The 16,210-nt window shown below is 35.2% G+C and overlaps 1 protein-coding gene across 4 annotated transcripts in view; it reads right to left on the bottom strand.

Annotated features, from left to right (window-relative positions):
* The window catches only part of LOC125259513 (protocadherin alpha-C2-like), an 82,678-nt gene that overhangs the window by 25,372 nt on the left and 41,096 nt on the right, over positions 1 to 16,210 (bottom strand). The window lies entirely within an intron of this gene.

Here is a 16,210-nt window from a genome sequence, read left to right as displayed (position 1 = left end):
GGCAGAAGCTTCATTTTGTGCTCAGTGATACATTTTTGTGTTGGTTTTGATGTTTGTTTTACATCATTGTCCTGATGGACAATCCAACCACTGCCCATTATTGGATTTCTAGCAGAAGTGGTCAGGTTTTGACTTTTTATCTGTTAGTATTTGATAGAATCCATGATGCCACATTAATTGATTAGGTTGTGCATGCATTACTTTTGGACTTTCCAAATGATTGCAGTCTTATTTTCATGGTATGCCTCTACAGATTTCAAATTTCTTTCTAAATGTCTGTGTTCTGCAGTTGTACATCAAGGTAAATAAATAATGAGAATTTAATTGAACAAATGAACATTTTTTTAAAGGATCCATGTTAAAGCAAGTGCTATTTTCCTTTTTCTTAACTTCCTGTTTATAGGCTATTTATGCTGGGATTCAGTTTGGGTCAGGTTTTTTTTTTTTTTTTGTCTGTGATTTAATAAATAGCAAATTATGTACCATAATCTATTCTTCTTTATTTATTTTTTCTCCATCTACTGAAAAATAGTTTGATATGTTTGTATACATTATATACATATGCTACTAGAGATGTTATGTATCGTTTATGTATTATATAAATTATTATATTGTAGAATTAGAGATGTAACGATTGCTGCAAATGTAAAACGGTATTGAAATAGTAGAATTACAGTAAATGGCTGTTGTGTTCTTTCAATTAAACTTTTATCCCAATTTTGAAACTGTAGTATTGGTCCCCAAATCCAACTCCTACATTAGAATTGTTTTAATGACTGCATATAATCTGATCAATGTTTACTAATGTACTAATTTACTAATGCTCAGACACGCGGTCTCTCTTGAGCAGTGTCGCTCGCTCTTGGACAACTCGATCTCTCTCGCGTGCACATTCGGTCTCTTGCGCAAGTTCGCTCGCTCTCGGACACACTCGGTTTCTCTCGCGGGCACATTCGGTCTCTCGCGCGGCAGCTTGAGGTAAGTTCGTGTTACTGAAGTAATCAATAACATCGATAAAAGTTTTATTAATGTAAATATAAAAATAGAATAAATGTATAAATATAAAATAGAAATAATGTTTGCCTAATCTTCTTTCTTTCAATGCTACTTGTCAGGACCATAGATAAATGTCACTTTTACAGTGATGGTATATAAATTATAAAGCTTAATTAGGGTAAATCTGGTTTGCTAGTCCTTATAAGGAAGATGGCTGACTTTGTGCAAATTAAGAGAGAGAAAGAGAAAAAAGGATGATTGGCTTAAATATCCTAAAGGGGCTGTTTTTTTTTTGTTTTGTTTTTTTCATTTTGTTTTTGTTTTTTACCTGTAGGAACAAGTACAAGAAGACATTTTACAGCATACGCTGACAAAGTTTAGCTTGATTATTCTGAATGAAACTTTAGATTTGGATTACTCCTGGATACTGCTCAGCAAGAACTGTTTTTGGCAATTACTGCATCAAATCATGTCAACATCCCAGAAGCTTTAATTACAAGTCTACAGGAGCTAATCCACGTAATTCACGTAAATGTAAGTTCTGAAGAAACTTCAACAATTGCATCTGATATTGTAACATGTACTTGGGGAAACATGGGATGCCCACGTTTAGATATCAGAAGGGATGACCTTGAGGAACTCCTTCACATGGCTCTCCCTGTAGAACATTTTTCTAGGATCTGGCGTTTATAGAAGCACAATGAACAGAAGGTTGAAGGAACACACTCTGTCTGTTAGAGCCTGCTATTCCAACATATCAGATGAAAAACTTGATTATGTTGTAAGATCAATAAAAATACGACTACCACATGCTGGCTACAGACTAATGAAGGGTGAACTTTGGGCACCGGATACAGTGGCACAGGATGAAGGCCTCTATGCGACGGGTGGATGGAGCTGGAATTTTGGCCAGAATGGTTCAGCTTGGTTTTATAGCTCACAGAAGCTACTCTGTTCCTGCAACATTGTCCCTATAGTTCATGTGGACACCAACCATAAGCTAATCACGTGAGTATTTTCTCTCTTACAGTCACTTGCATGTACACATATACAGAAAATCTTACTTTTTTTCTTCACATAATGACACATGTACACATTAAAAATGTCTTCAGATATACCCTGAACTAAATGACTGCTAACAAACAGCATAGTCTTATGTTCATATTTTCTTTTTAGATTCAATATTGTGATATTTGGTGGGATTGATGGTTTCTCAAGGAAGGTACTGTTTGTCAAGCTCTGACTTTGTTCTGTTTTGAAACTTTGAAAATATTTCTCCCAAAAATGAAAACTATGTCATCATTTACTCACCCTCCACTTGTTCCAAACCTATATAAGTTTCTCTCTTCTGCTGAATGCAAAAGAAGATATTTTGGGTAAACAGACAGTTGATGGTAGCCATCGACTTTAGATTTGGATTACCTCCTGGATACTGCTCAGCAAGAACTGGATTTGCCAATTACTGCATCAAATTATGTCAACATCCCAGAAGCTTTAATTACAGGACTACAGGAGCTACTATGGAAATGCAGACAGTGGCTGCTGTCAACTGTTTGGTTAGCGACATTCTTCAAAATATCTTCTTTGGTGTTCAGCAGTAGACAGAAACTCATATAGGTTTGGAACAAGTGGAGGGTATGTAAGTGGTGAGTAAATATTTATTTTTGGGTGAACTACCCCTTTAAATGCCTGGTTTCACAGATGGGGCTTAGATTAAGCCAGCAGTAGGCCTTAGTTAAACTAGAACTTTTAGATTTAATAAAGGGGCCATTAGACCATTACTGGAGGTCAAACATGCATTGTTAACAGGTGATGAGTCTTTATTTTAGGAGTCAACATCTCAATTACATTTTGAGTTCATTTTACAAGTTACATTTTACAAGTTCACATGTATATAATTCAATAGAATAAAAGTTAAGTGTATTTGGCATGTTGTCCAGGGGGAGGGCTCCAAGCTCGGAATATTGGTCTGAAACCAATGTCAGAGATCAAATTTGAATAAGGAATAATAAATGAATTAATAAAAAATTACAGAGACAAATTAATTAAGTAATTAATAGTTAATAATACAATCTAGAGTATTGTATCTAAGAGATGAAGATAAAGATCAGAATATAGAGAAAGAAGGAACAAAATTAAGACATTTGCAGAATGATATGAGAGGTAGGAGAGAAGAAGCTTAAGCAGAAGATGCAGAAGAGATGCGAGAAGCAAAAAGAGAAAAGAAAAAGTTAAGAAAAGCTAAACTATCAAAGACCCAGTCCATTTTATACCATAGCTTAGGAAAACTTACATCCCACTCAAACTGTTTTGGTCTAATAAGAAAAGGTCAAACAGATTTATCCATCATGTCATAGTTGGTGTAACGGCTAGGTCAGAGTGACTGATCAAATGTCAAAAATAGATGAAAATAGATATAAAAGGTGTTGTTATGACACCCTTAAGGGAATTTTGTAGATCTTGCATTATCTCATGTCTGAAGTAATGGAAACAGACATATTTTGATATAAAGGTACATCAAGTTCAAATGAGCAACTAAATCTGAAAACACTATCACTTCTGCAGTACTTGGCAGGCATCCAATATCTCACCACAAACGTGTCAACGTGACCTGTCACTTTGGAACACTTGAAGAACAATTGAATATAGCAAGCATACATACTCTTAAAGATAAAAGAAGAATAACCATAAAGGAGTACATTAAAGAGTAAATACTTGAAAATATGATGAGGATTAATATATGGAGTAGAAGTACGTGAATATATGAAATCAAAAGTAATATTGATAAATCATAAGCCATAAATGATTAACATGAAATATGAATAAAATGTATGAATATGAATACTGACCATTTTGGATCCACCACTGATAAACTCTCAGATGAACAGAGGTAAATCTGCTGTATTTATCTCTCTTGATATTGGTTGAGTTGATTAACCGAATGCCCTTGACCTGTGCTAATTAGGTTGATTATCTGAACTTGCTCTTCCCGAATTTTGATAATAAAACATAATGTTGTGTGATATCAGTGTTTGGTACTATCTTTGCACAAAGCAAAATGTAAATCAAAGAACTGAGTGAATGATGATATTAGATATGCTTTGACCTTTACCAAAGGTTTTTGAATTCTTCACAAATGTGAGTTTTGGTATTTTTAAATCTTGCAGTGTTCAGTCTTTATAAAAAGTGACCTATGTTTATAATTTTTGAAAGCTAATGACTTCAAAATCCAGTTGCAAATATTTGTTAAAGTATGAAACTTAACTTTGCATGAATATTCCCTAAATCTTTTCCAGAGTACGTGGTGACTATGGAGTTGAAAACGTGGATATTGCACGTTGCATGTTCTTAGTGCGAGGAACTGGTCGAGGTAGCTTCATTGCTGGAAAAAGCGTTCACAATCAAAGGTGCAAATTCTGTTTTTTGTTGTTGTCTGGTGGGGCCCGAAAAAATCACTTGCCTGACTTGATGTCGTTATTAGGCATGTTAATGTGTGACATTACAATACACCTGTTTGCTGTTCTGTAAGCATACTGAACATAGGTCCGTTGTTGTTGTTTTTTTTTAAAGAATTGAGCGCCTGTGGTGTTATGTGTGGTCAGCCGTCACATCAAAATACTACGAAACCCTGCATGCAATGGTAGAAGATGGAGTGCTTGATCTGTCAAATCAACTACACCTCTTTTGTGTACACTACACAATTCTTCCATGCCTGAAATTGGACCTGAAGTGCTTCATTGGGAGCTGGAACAACCACCCTATCAGAACAGAAGCAAATCTTACACCAAATCAGCTTTGGCACATCAGAATGCTGCAGACACCAGTAGTTGATCCAGATGTAGAGGTATTCTTTAATCATCTATTTAAAGCTGCAGTCCGTGATTTTTCCTCTGTCGCAATCTCTTGTTTGAAACCTGCAATTGCAGTCATATGCGCAACAGTTATCTGTCAGCGCGGATGCATCTAATGCTTGCTGTCAGTCACCGCACCAGTGTGGATACTGTATTTCAGAATCACAGATTCTACGTCTTGAAAGTATGACCAATATAAGAATTTTCACTGGAAAATATAATCTGAACAAGTAAGTAACATGTCTGCCACTTTTGTTCTGACCAACTGAGGAAAAAGGCATCAGGCCTACAATAAATTGCGCTGCCAATGATGATTAAATCTAACGATTGCTTAGCTCGATCATGCCAAACCATGCAAATTATTATTACTGTTATACTTTGTTCTCAAATCATTAATGTTAACAACATCAGCATTACTATGACTATGTGTATATTAGCATTACCTGTAGATTTAAATTTCTGTAGCCACTCAACAGTCCAAAGTCTTTTGCTTTTTGACTACGAGTGAATCTCCAGTTGTCACTGATGATTGTCATTTGGACCTTTCTGGATTACAATCCACCATCAAAATGATAAATTTAATTATTCCAGCTGCTGTGAGAAAAGGCTATAAATGATCCGCTACTAGCTGCATCCTCACGTGATAAAACCGATTAGCCTGGACTCCTTTCTGTTTACGGACGTGACGTAATGATGCACAGAGGAACTGCTGCATGCTCAAATTTCCCACGGAAATCCACCATGTCGCTCTTATTATAAAACATTATTACAAGCTTACCGTTGTGAATCGAGCTAAGATAATGAGATAGTTTTGAACACTGGTTGGTTATGTACTTGCTCAAAAATTTATTTTGGATAATTTTTAACCAAAAAAGTTACGGTCTGCAGCTTTAATGTTATTTGTATATAATCTATGTAATTCTTAATTTCCTCACTCTTATTTAATTAAAAACCTGTGTGAATTTTTTTGTGCATCTTAAGGTATTTGGCATAATACTTAGCTGTTTTTTCACATTTTGCTTAATGTCTTTGTTACAATAATAGCTCTTCAGGAGCATGATAGCAGACCCCTTTGTAAATGTGCCTTACTTGACCACTTGTGATTTGTATAATTTAAAACACATCTTAATAATAGACTTGAACATGAGCAAAGTTACATGAGTTTATAACAATGGATACAAGTCATGGACAATATTTCAAAACAGTTGGCATTTTGACATACTTAATATTTCTTTGACTTTGCAGATAATCGAGCAACTCTGTCAACAACAAACTTCTGATACTGACCCAGAAGATGGTGTGGTGGTTCCAGAGATCCAATGCCCTTTATCTGAACAGAGCCTTGCGGTTCTGCAGGGATTAAATTGATCCCCTGACATAATCACTGAACTACCAAGAGCTCTATGTCCAGTCACTTGATATTATTATATTATTATTATTATAATTATTATAACTGTTTTAAATATGTTTTTAGTTCCTTTCTGGACACTGAAAGTGTAAATTAACTTGCTGGGACTAGAGGTCTCACTGAGCCATTGGATTTCATCAAAAATATCTTAATTTGTGTTCCGAAGATGAACGAAGGTCTTACAGGGGCAGAACGACATTAGGTTGAGTAATTAATGATTTATTTATTTATTTATTTATTTATTTATTTTTTAGTGAAGTAACCCTTTAAGGCTGCAAGGGTGAGAGGGGAGAAGAGTTGTTCTCGTTTCATCACACATCTGTTGTAATGTGCACTCTATGTGTGTTTGTTTCTTGGAAAGCTGCCTAGAAAGGGTCTCTGTTTCTTTGTCTAAGAGAAAGGGCCCTAAAGGCTGCTCCAGGACGAATGGTGCCTTCAGCCAGAAACTGACCATATACAGACTAATTATTCTATGTCTCACACTCTATAATGATATATTGTATATTCTCATTGGACAGCTGTTACAGTTGCTACACCACCCCCTGAAACATGTAGGCTATAAAAGCCAAGTACAGAAGTAAAAGTTGAGAAGGTTTTGTGAACGGATTGGCTTCATGTTAATGACTCTTTTCCCATAGGCCTATGTCATTCAATGAGTGAAAAACACAAACTGAGTATGAGGCACAGGAAAAATAAAAGATTAAACTAAGATTAAACTAATTTTACATTCACACAACTTCCATATCCATCATAAAAAGCTATAATTATCATTGCCCCAGAATGCGCTTTTCTCTATCCACCTCCCTCTCCCCGTCTGGGGCTTTGACTTCAGACAGACCAGGTCATTCGGGCGTGCGCGCCTGGGGCGTGATCTCTGTGCATCCGTCAAAATGCTCCACAGTGAGGGAGCGTGTCACTCTGAAACCGATGATATAAACTAAGCCAGGGCAGACTGTTGGCGTAAACCCATCGCATTAGGGTCGCCTCATGCCATCACCATATAAAGCAATAGAAAACAATCTTCATTTAGATGAGAATTTGTTTGCTTCTGAAATCTGGCAGAGCAAATATTATCAAATATCAGATTGTAAATGTTTTGTGCAATATGTTTAAAGAATAAAATTGGCCATTCATATATTCACATAGATTTTTTTTTTTTTTTTTGGGGGGGGTTTTCCCAGTATGGGGTCACTGGAACACAGAACAGCAGGTGGTAATCGCATGTCTTTATTTGTTCTATGCCAGTATTAGATTAAACAGAAGAGTGTATATGTGAAACAGTAGGCAGTGTTTATGCATTGTTTTCATAATGTGATTGTTTTGATTGTTACACATGCATTTTTATCGACATTTAATTGCCAATAGATTATCCAAACATATTTACAAACTGATTACAGCATTTTCATTCACTGTAAAAACGACAACTCAAAATTGTTCACCTTACTAAGATTTTTGCATTCACTGACAATAAAATTGCTAGTTGGAATTTGAACTATCTGTTGTAAGCCACTTGAACTCACTTTCAGACATTTCTGAGGAAAAGTTCATCTTATTTTATAAATTGAGTTGATTTTATTTTGAAGTTGTAGTTGACACCCAGTTAGAGTGAGTTCAACTTATCTGCACATGCTCATTTGAAATTTGTCATGGCAACCAGCTGCGACGGGGTTTCCAAGGATTTTCCCAGGAGCTCCCTGCGAAAGTTTGAAAGTTTGCGTCCGCCATCTTGTCACGATGCCAGCGGTAACTTTCCCTGACATCTTTGTCGAGGAGAAACATTCCTAATTTCAAAGTTCAGAAAGTTCAGATAATTTGGCTTTTTCAGCTGGGGATTTACACATTTCTGTTCTTAGGCACTATACAACTGTTTATCGGTAATCTTTGTCAATATTGCATTATTTGTAAGGTCTCAACAAGAGTCGGAAAGTAAAAAATAAAACTGCCCATATTATAGTACTGAAACCTGATGTATTTGCTTTGGGTATAAGATTACTTGTTTACATTGTGGAATTGTAAAGCTGTTTGTGCCAAAGTCGTTCAAATAAACATGCATAAATTAACTGGTTTACTGTCAGTGGATGATTTAATGTGGGGGGGGGGGGGGGTAATTTAAACTCAAAATAGTAAGTTATTACAGGGGATGGTAATCTGAACTCAAAATAGTAAGCTTTTACAGATTTGAAAGTTCCAGAAAAAACTTAGTTGTCAGAACTTGAAAAACTTAGCTGACGCAACTTAATAATTGTAGTTCTTCAAAACTTAAAAAATTAAGTTGATATCTTCAACTCAAAAATTCTGTGCAGTCGGTTGCCTTGAAAATTTGAGTTGAACTAACTTTTTCTTTTTTACAGTGTTGTATAAATGAAAAAAAAAAGCAGTATATCAAGCAGTTTGCAAGTATCATTGCTTTCACTCCCTCCACCTCCATCTCTGCTTTTCACCCTTCACCCAAAAATAAATTCTGTCATTAATTACTCACTCTCATGTCGTTCCACACCCGCAAAACCTTCGTTCATCTTTTTTAACACAAATTAACATATTTTTCATGAAATCCGAGAGGTATGTGACTCGTCCATAATCTAATCACTGCTTTCAAGGTCCAGAAAGGTAGTAAAGACATCGTTAAAACAGTATATAACTGCAGTGGTTCAACCTTAATTTTATGAAGTGACGAGAATACTTCTGTGCGCAAAAACAAAACAAAAATAACAACTTTATTCAACAATCTCTTCTCTTCCCTGTCATTATCCTTACGTAGTTGCTGCAGATAGCACAGTGAAGGCTTGTGACTTTACAACTGAACGCTGACTCAGTATTGGCCACAGCTGATCACGTGAGCAGCACGACAGCGTTCTGATGTAGAACCTGGAAGCGCTGGATGTAAACATTTGAGAATGACACAGAAGAGAAGATATTGTTGAATAAAGTCATTGTTTTTGTTTTGTTTTTGCGCACAAAAAGTATTCTCATCGCTTCATAAAATTAAGGTTGAACCACTGCAGTCTCGTTGACTGTTTTAACAATGTCTTTACTACCTTTCTGGACCTTGAAAGTGTTGGTTAAATTGCTGTCTATGGACGAGTCATTCACCTCTCAGATTTAATCAAAAATATCTTAATTTGTGTTCTGAAGATGAACGAAGGTCTAAGTAGTGTGGAACGACATGAGGGTGAGTAATTAATGACATAATTTACATTTTTGGGTGAACTAACCCTTTCACTCTATTAGGCCTCTGCTTCAGCAAACCTAACGGAAAGTTAAAGGCACAGCCAGGCCTATCATCCTGTATGTATGTACTTTCACTGTCAGCGTGCAAAACAAGACTGTCTTGACATTTACAGAAGTGAGTTGTAGCCTTGGTGAACTGAGTGTGTTAAGTTGAATGATAGAGAAAAAAGGCTGAGTATAATACTGCCAATTGACATCCCTGAAAACAAGGCTCCAATTGAAGTATAACAGTCAAATTCTTACTAAGTAGAGTTTGTGTTGTCTATTTGTGATAATCAAACTAGAGAGCATCAGACTAATTGCACTAGGGATACTGATTAAGATGTAAATAGCTCTCTTTGGAAAACAGCAGTTGAACACTTTTTTACAGAAGTAAAGAGAAATATAGAACAAAATGTTCTCCATATATCCTTAATTGACAACATTTAGCTGGCTATAAATGTATAAACAGGATTGAGAAAATAAACAGTGTTGAAAAGCGCAACAAATTGTGTCACCTAGGTATACAGTGCTAAAGTCTTAGGCATGTTAGCATTTTCACCAATAATAGATAAATAAATGTTTTTAAACCCATTGTTTATATCTTCTGCTATAATGTGTCAGTAGGAAATGTCAGTTTACATTTCCTTTTGCCATTAATTGTAATAATCCAGTGAGATTTTTACATGCAAGACATTTTTATCTCCAAGACACTTGAAGAAACAGACCTCCCAAGCTAATTACTGTGAAACGATTTTGGCACTAAAAATGCTGTAAAGTGAGGATGCTTTCAAAAAATAATGTCATAGATAGATTTTATTTATCAATTAACTTATATTAACTAAATCAAATCAATACTGGGTGTGACCACCCTTTGTGTTCAAAACAGCTTTTGTCCAGGTACACTTGCACATGTATTTTTTCAGGTAGCTTCTGGATTTAGAAAATACTAACATGCCTAAGATTTTGTACAGTACTGTATTTAAAAAGCTGGACTGCTGTCATTTGTTGTCACAAAGACAAGCTAAAAGTTGAAAGATATTAGTACAGTGTTGAGCTCTGACTTGTGAACTTTGACCTTTGGCTTGGCAGAGACCCATTTATAAGTGGTACTCCTCCTCCCCTGACCCTACTTACATAAGTGTGCCATATTTTAAAAGAGATGCACCCATCTGAGAGACACTGCACAGACAGCCTGCACCAACAGTGCCCTCAGCAAGGGCATCCAGAGTCACACCACCCACCGCAGTGTGCACTAAAAAAAATTCTCTCCTCCTCTGTCGTTCATGTTCTCTCACTCTCTCTTTCCCACTCTCTTTGCATGCATGTCTTCTCCTCTCATTCTTTCTCTCTACTCTGCCAGTTGTGGCCTATATTTGGTGTTGGTGATGTAGGTCATAGAACCGAATGGTAAAATTAGAGTTGTATATTTACATTTTAATGGGGTTTTAATTAGTCTATTTGACTAATTAAGAAGCAACACTGTAAAAGACATTAAGATTCTTTTTCAGAGAATGTAGAAAACGTAAACATAAAAAAAAAACAGTAAAAACAGTACTATTGTGAAATATTTTCACAATTTAAAATAAGTGTTTTTGTATGTGAATATACTGATAAATGTAATTTATTCCTGAGATGCAAAGCTGAATTTTCAGCATCATTACTCCAGTCTTCAGTGTCACATGATCCTTCAGAAATCTTTCTAATATGCTGATTTGATGCTCAAGAAACATTTCTCAATATTATTAATGTTGAAACAATTGTGATGCTTAATATTTTTCTGGAAACGGTGATACATTTTTTTAGGATTCTTTGATGAATAGAAAGTTCAAAAGAACAGAATTTATTGGAAATAGAAATCTTTTATTATATTTTAAATGTCTTTACTGTCATATTTAATCAATTTAATGCATCATTGCTGATTTTTTCCTTAAAAATAATTATACTGACCCCAAACTGTCTTTAATTCAAGTCCATTTTTTTTATCACTGCACTTGTATATTTTTTCAGCTTTTATTTTACATTTTAAGAATAAACAGGTCAAAAAAATGCTTTTATATTTTACATTTTAAGTATAAACCAGTCGAAAAACAAGTGAAACAATCTGCCAGTACAGTGAGACAGAATACATTTAAGATACAATCTATGGAAACAAGTCTTAGTATTTTATTCGCTGTTTCTCAAGTAAATGAATCTGAATCTTGTTTTAAGGATTCGTTTTAGATATTTTACTGAAAAACAAGTAAGATAAAAACTTCTTTTTTTTTTGCAGTGCCACTTGTAAAATTCCTAGATCTTACTTCCTGAAATTATTTCATAATACAGAGAGTAGGCTATAATTGAGAAGACAGACAGAGAGAGAAAACAATGTAAAAGGGCCGCACATCCTCAAAGAAATGAGAGGCAAAACATCATGGGAGCAGAAGGCATGTTGTGTGTAACACAAAGTGACAGTAAAAATAGAGAGAGGGTGTCTGAAATGAATGGGGACAGAGGATGCTTGAAAAGGATGGCGTAAGACCCCTACTGGCTGAGATTGGAAATAAACACTTTATAGTAAGGATCCCACACAGCTCTGTAAGCCATCACCAGCACTGCAGCCAACAGAGGGCACTAGCAAGCCATCCACAGCCACCTCTCTCTCTCTCTCTCTCTCTCTCTCTCTCTCTCTCTCTCTCTCTCTCTCTGCATTCTGTTCAGCTTGACTCATTCTGCCACCTGCAGCCCTCTGCAGAGATGACCCACCCATTCTCTCACTGATACACTGCAGGGAATCATCAACTGTTCTTTCTACAGCCAGACCCAGCAATCTGAGAGAGGCAACTGAACAGAATGGATATGCAAACCAGCATAAGCAAATAAATCATGGCATAAACCAATAATATATGTTATAGCACTATAAGTGCTCCTAAAATGCTTTGCCGAATGCATTAGCATTTCATTTGTACAATAATGACAAACTAATGGATCACTAGAAAGATACAAATCACACATGGTTACAGTTTTTGAACGTTCCAACATTTTTAGTGAAAGCGATTCTGCAGAATCCCTGTTGATAACCTTGTAAACAAGAAATTATGCAGATCCATAATTTAGATCTATCAAATTTGAGCTTTGGGGAATTTAGAGAACCTGCGGGACCTGCGGAGACAAATGGTGAATTAGTAAAAACCGAGAGAAGAACATTTGTCATTCATGGCAATCTGTTTGTTGTGCTCTGCACCTCTGTTTCAGGGTAAAAAATGCTTCCATCTAGAGGGAAAGAAATCCCAGTGTGACCTTAACAAAAGGCTCAGGTCATTCTGTCTGATAGAAACACAAGCCAGCAGACACACAGTTTATGTCTTGCAGTGCACAGACAACAGGCTTAGCTGTTTACAGTCAGCTCACAATGAATTACACTGAAGCGATGATAGTGTCTGTATTTACCCACAGTCTGTACAATGACTCACAGTCTGTCACAATGCTGAAGCACTGACTCAATTCCATGATTCTGCCAAGCATATACTCTAATGAATAACACACACAAGCACAAATAGTCTCATCCACTTTCTTGTGTTAACCTCATAACATTACACTTTGCAAATAGACTTGACGTTTGCCCATAAACCACAAATGCACAGCTGGCTGGAGCAGTAATGTCATAAATGAAACATGATCCTTGTGCAAGACAAAGCAGGTGACGTTCATGCACACAGACTGAGGAGAAATAAGAGGTGAGATTCTGTTAAACTTTGATTTGCATGTAGATGTATATTGCTAATATATATTATTGTACAACATTACATAAAACAAACATACATCATATATTAGTATTGTCCTTCTCAGCTTGTGGAAAAGCTGCTTGTGATGAACTTTGAACATATGACTCTCATCACCACTGTGTTTGGTGGTTGTCAGTGTATTACAAAGGTACAAAACAGATATTAGTACTTCAATAGGTTGGTAAATTAACAATGTATCAGTTAATGAAACACGTCTTTTTTACTGTAAATTTAAGTTAAATCTGTAAAAACCTAAAATGTTGATACCGTATTTTTTACAGTAAATTACTCTTTTGCGTTTGAACGGACAAAGTAAGCACAGTCTTAAAGAGTTGTGAAAATAGGATGCAGATCTGTGTCATGTGTGGCAGGTCTTAAAGTGACAAAAGCCTAATAAATCTGCTATAGTCTGCCATTAGTGTTAATCAGAGAACAAAAGAAAAAGAAAAAAATCACTCTTTGCTCTTAATTGAATAACTTTTGTAGTTTTAATAGAAATTAATAATCTAAATTTTAATCTAAATTATGCAGTGACGACTGTGTAGTGCTTGATAACTGCTTTGATTCTGGATATTTCCTACCTGTTAGATCAAATATTTAAAATATACTGTCTTTATGTTGTTTCTACATTAATTTGGAGACTAATTGTGAAATATTGTGAATTTAAGCCCCACTCTTCGGCACACACATCGTGAGGTCTTGTATTACTACGGTTTGCATTTCTGAGCGTTGATCATTCTGTTTGTCTGCCTGTTATTGACCCAGTCTGTTCAACATCTAAGATTCTCTGCTGCCTGCCTTTGGACTTTTTATTGTTTACTGGACTTGTGATTGATATCTGCCTGCCCTGATTCATTGCCTGTATTACAACTATGATTCTTTCTTATCCCTGCCATACCTGTTTGCCCCTGTTTGACCACGAGACTTGTTAATAAAAGCCTGCAGATGGATCCCATGTCGTGTCCCGTCTCGTTATATATATATATATATATATATATATATATATATATATATATATATATATATATATATACATACACACAAACACATAAAATATTAATATGCAGTCATATTAATATTTTAAATTAAAATTTATTCAGACACCTTGAACATTTCATTCATTATTACAGTTTATTCACCATAGTTAAAAAAAAAAAAAAAAAAGGTAATAAAATATGACAAGATCTCAGAGTTAAACTGTGTCAGAAAAAAAATGATCTTAATTATGTCAGATAACACTTAAGCAAAACATGGTCAGGTCAAAGTGTCTGAATAATTTTTGGTCCCAAATTTTTATCAGTTTTACTGGTAGACCACTGTATGAAGAATTTTTGGGTATTTTGTCACAGTTTACTTTATTTTGCTATCCTCACTTACATAAATGAACCATAGTGTCATGCACCCACTAGAAAAATATATATATATATTATATATATAAAATATATATATATATATATATATATATATATATATATATATATATATATATATATATATATAGTATCTGAATAATTTTTGACTGTATATCACTGTTCTCTATCATTTATCTGTAATTTACTGTTACTAAAATTTGTTATATTTGCTTGGAGTCAATTGTTTTATTTGTGATAATGCAATGAAACATGCTAAACTATGCAGACATAATTGTGCAGACATTAGGCCATCATACAAAGTAATTATGAACACATGCAAAAACAAGACAGAACCAATAAAATTTTAATAAGTGATTATGTTGTAGTAATATAAACCTTAACCAAGTAGTGTTTTGTTTGTCCCTCAAATATTAAAATTTAAAAAATATAAAATATTTCCCTCATATTTTGATGGTTTACTCGAACTATCCCCTTCTGGACATCACTTTAGGCTGATACTATAACAAATATTAAAGACAATAAATTGCAGCCTGAATGTCACATATATAAGAATAATTTCTATCACAATAAATCAAAACTTTTTAGTAGTGCAATCTCATGTGAAAACTCACAGGAGTAGAAAGTAGAATGCCATGGTGCCAAAAAAAAAAAAAAAAAAAAATTCCATTCCATCTGACAAGTTCATAAAAGGGATCAAGGGGATGAGACATTACAATAACCATAAGACAGATATAGATTAACCCCATATAGACCAAACAAATGTAATTTCATAAGTAACAAACTTATGAAACTGATAGAACAAATAAAAACATACTGTAAGCACAGCAGCATGAAATGGGTTGCACAGTACAGGGAAGAGAGGATCAGTTTTTTTTTAACCAGCATACAATCTGCTGTGTCTTTTTCTCATAGAGTCTGCAGCATGTCCCTCTCATTAATGCAGTGAGTGAGAAGGGGCTTGAGAGAATTCAATATAATGCAGGTGGGACTGCAGCACTCCAGCAGCCCAGAGACCCCACAGACTTCTAATCCATCTATCTCCCTCAACCAGCCAGGTCAAAGCAGAACCCAGTACTGACCCAATTGCACGGAAATTTACTCAGGCCCTGATCCCTGTCCTCTCGGAAAAAAAGACTCAAGAGGCATGACTTGGACTCTAACTATGGAGGAACATGGAGCATAAGTCTGAGACCAACTCACATTATACATACATATTTACATTTATGCATTTGGCAGTATATTGATAGCATCACTGAACATGCACAAAAAAGTGCAGAAAGTGTGAAACTACAGCATTTAGTGACTTTTAACATGCAAAACTCAGTAACAAAACTAAAGTTATACAAAAACCCTTAAATAAAACACCAACTCAAATCAGTATTCTAAGCAGCAGGTTAGTGAAGCTTATTAAACATCATTTAAATTCTCTTTGAAGACTGGGGAGTAGCTGTCGCAACCTGCTTGAAACTGAAGTTTAATGTAATTAAAGAGTTATAATTAAAACAGATTTCTTTGATTAATTAATAATCAAATCATTAAATCTTGAGTGCAAGTGAGAGCAGTACTAAGCTCTTGGTGTGCCAGTGTAGCAGTGAGGTGGCGCTGTCCAGC

The sequence above is a fragment of the Megalobrama amblycephala genome, linkage group LG2, assembly GCF_018812025.1.
Source record: "Megalobrama amblycephala isolate DHTTF-2021 linkage group LG2, ASM1881202v1, whole genome shotgun sequence".
NCBI lineage: Eukaryota > Metazoa > Chordata > Actinopteri > Cypriniformes > Xenocyprididae > Megalobrama > Megalobrama amblycephala.
This window is presented reverse-complemented; position numbering and strand designations above follow the sequence as displayed.